The sequence below is a fragment of the Phascolarctos cinereus genome, unplaced genomic scaffold (genome assembly GCF_003287225.1).
Source record: "Phascolarctos cinereus isolate Bilbo 61053 unplaced genomic scaffold, phaCin_HiC Scaffold_827;HRSCAF=1479, whole genome shotgun sequence".
NCBI lineage: Eukaryota > Metazoa > Chordata > Mammalia > Diprotodontia > Phascolarctidae > Phascolarctos > Phascolarctos cinereus.
In genome coordinates, this window is record NW_027556210.1 from 12,357 (window position 1) to 15,591 (window position 3,235).

The 3,235-nt window shown below is 43.8% G+C and overlaps 1 long non-coding RNA gene across 1 annotated transcript; it reads left to right on the top strand.

Annotated features, from left to right (window-relative positions):
• Nucleotides 1-253: 253 nt before the first annotated feature.
• Nucleotides 254-1,802, top strand: LOC144454951 (uncharacterized). Its single transcript, XR_013483495.1, has 2 exons — nucleotides 254-461; nucleotides 1,500-1,802. It is a non-coding gene; the product is annotated as an uncharacterized LOC144454951 (long non-coding RNA).
• Nucleotides 1,803-3,235: the final 1,433 nt, after the last annotated feature.

Consider the following 3,235-nt stretch of genomic DNA (forward strand, 5'->3'; position numbering starts at 1 on the left):
GCTGCCCCCAGGAAAGTGGGACCTGGTTCAGTCCTGGGCCCTCCTCCAAGCACTGTGGCCCCCTCCCCTCCCAGGCTGGGTGATGGGAGTTGAGAGAAAGGACTGGGGGGGGTGCTCTTCACTCCTCTGGGCGTGACATCAGAGAGCCCCGCCCTCTTTCCCTCCCTCCTCCCTCTGCTCTGAGTGGCTACTCCACTGCGCTACTGTGACGTCACTGTACCCGCCCCCCTACCCTTGGCCAAGGTCAGTGCTTTTTGTCTCTGGAAGAGGAGATGGAGGAGGAGGAGGAGGAGGGAGTTCCCTTTTCCCCTGAATCTCGGGGGGCCAGCGGGAGATCTGCCCGCCCCCAACCCCCTGCCCTTCTCTGCTCCCACCACACCTCCTTCCTCCTCACCCCCCACCGCCACGTCACCTGAGAGATCCCAGAAATTCCTGCACTTTCCTGCGTGGCTGTGTGTGAGGTAGGCGTCCCCTCCCCCTCCTGCCAAGGCCCCTCCTGCCCCTCTGCATTCCCCCTTATATTCTCTTCTGCCCTCTCTTCTGTCTTCTCCTGAACTCCCCCCACCACCAATTGGCTTGTCTTAGTGCCGAGGGGCATCTGTGTGTGCATGGGTGGGGGGCGGTCATGGGAGTATTAATACCCTTGTTTGTGGGAGTGTTGTGTGTGTATGTCAGTATGTACTTATGTGTGTGTGTGTACTCGTGTGTACCTGCTCCCCCAGGGCTGTTCCTGCCTGGGGCTTCCTGCCTGCCCAGACCTTGGTCTGGAAGTCTGGGGCTTGGGGGGCGGTGGGGTGGAGGCCAGCAGGGAGAAGCCTTTGAGGACACTCCCTCCATCCCCTCCCCAGGTGGACCTTTCCATCCTTTCTTCCTCCCTTCCTCTCATCCTTGGCCTGGCCTCAGGGCTGGGGAGAGGGGAGACAGTCTAGAAACTCTTCCCCTCCCCTTCTCCCTCTGGTGTCATTAGATTTAATTGTGTATTTGTTTTTGTTCTGGTTTCAACCAGCACCTGGTGAAAGGGGCCTTTCCATGTACCTCATCGTGGAACAGAAAGAGGGGACTGTCCCTGAACCTGCGGATCTCTATGATTTACAGACTGAAAGAAAAGAGTTGTTTTAATGTGCACTTCTCTCGTTATGGGGGATTTGGAGCATTTTGTCATAGGGCTATTGGTAGCTTGGATTTCTTCCTTGGAAAAGGCCCTTTTCCTTTGCCCTATTGGAGAATGGCTCTTAATGTTGGAAGTTAGAATCAGTTAGAACAATTGTTTTCATAATCATTGATTTGTAGTATAGTTTAACATCTGCTACTGATTGTCATTAACCCAAACCCCTTTCTTTCCTCCTCCTGCCCTCCAGTATTACCCTAGAGATGCTTAGCCTTCTTAAAATTTTTTAGTGATGTTTTCTGTGTTTCACATCACCAAGGTATCCCATGTATCCCTCCGTCTCCCCATCCTGGAGAGCCATGCCATGTAACAAATTGTATTTTTGTTTTAGGGAGGGAAAAAAATTGAGCACTACTGATTGATGCCTGTGGAAAAGGTGTGCAATGTGTAACACCTGTGGACCTCTCACGTCCTGAAGAGGGTAGGGTGATTGTGTCTTCTCATGTTTCCTTTTCAGTCCCACTTGATCTTTAACATTTTGTTACAGGTACTTTTAATTTTTTGTGTGTCATTATTTCCATCTCAATTATTGTAGTTACTGTGTGTGTGTATGTATGAATAAATTTATGTGCATATATATGTACGCACACGTATATGTGCATACACACACATATATGTACATATATATTCTGTTTTCTTGGCTCTGCTTAATTCACTTTGAATCAACTCACAAAGATCTTTCCGTACTTCTCTGTACTCATCACATACATCATTTCTTACTGCATGGTAGCAGTATTCCATGACATTCGTGTTCCATGCCTTGTTTAGCCATTGCCCAGTTGATGAACATCTACTCTGCTTCCAATTCATAGCTGTCACAAAAAGCCCTGTTATAAGTATTTTGGAGTATATGGGGAAGTTTTTCTTATTAATGGATTCCTTGGGATGTAATGGAATCCTTTTTTTTAAAAGACTGGACATATTTGTTACTTTCTTCACATAATCCCAAATTACTTTCCAAACGGATGTGTCATTTCACAGCTCCACCAAGAATGTATTAGTGTGTGTATATTTCCACAGCCTTATTTAGGTATCCACACCACATTTGTGCCATAAGAGGAATTTGATAGGACTCCTTCTTTACTTGTTGTTTCAAATAGTGTATATAGAATTGGGATAAAATGTTTTTTAAATGCTTGGTAGAATCACTTTCAGATCCATCTGGTCCTGGGGATTTTATCCTAGGGAAGTCTTTTATGCCTTGTTCAATGTCTTCTTTTAAGGTGGGGTCATTTAAGTATTCTATTTCCTCTTCCGTTAACATGGACAGTTTATATTTTTATAAATGTATATCCATTTCATGTAGATTGTCAGTTTTCCTGGCATGTGACTGGGCAAAATAACCCCTAAGCATGACTTTAGTTTCATCTTCTTTGATTATGCATTTGCCCTTTCATTTTTTGAGATGATTAATTTGGTTTTCTTCTTTCTTTTTGTTAATCAAGCTAACTAATGCTTTATCTATTTTATTAGTATTTTCATAAAACCAGCACCTACCTGTATTTATTAGTTTGATTTCTTAAAAATTTTCTTAATCTCATCTTTGATTTAGGGATTTCAATTTTGATGTTTAATTGGATATTTTCTATTTGTTCTTTTTCTACTTTTTAAAATTTCATGCCCAATTCCTTGATCTGCCCCTTCTCTGTTTTATTGATGGAAGCATTTAGAGAGAGAAATTTCCCCTAAGGACTACTTTGGCTGCATCCCACAAATTGTGGCATGTTGCCTCATTGTTGTAATTCTGTTCCATGAAGTTATGGGTTGATTCTGTGGATTTGTTTTTCAACCCAGTCATTCTTTAGGATTTCATGATTTAGTTTCCAATTAATTTTTTTTTAAAGGCAGTTGGGGTTAAGTGACTTGCCCAGGGTCACACAGCTAGTAAGTGTCAAGTGTTTGGTCTGAGGCCAGATTTGAACTCAGGTACTCCTGACTTCAGGGCTGGTGCTCTATCCACTGCGCCACCTAGCTGCCCCTCCAATTAATTTTTAATCTGTTCTTCCACATCTTGGTGATTTATATTGCGTTGTGGTGTGTAAAAGTTGCATTTAATATTTCTGTATT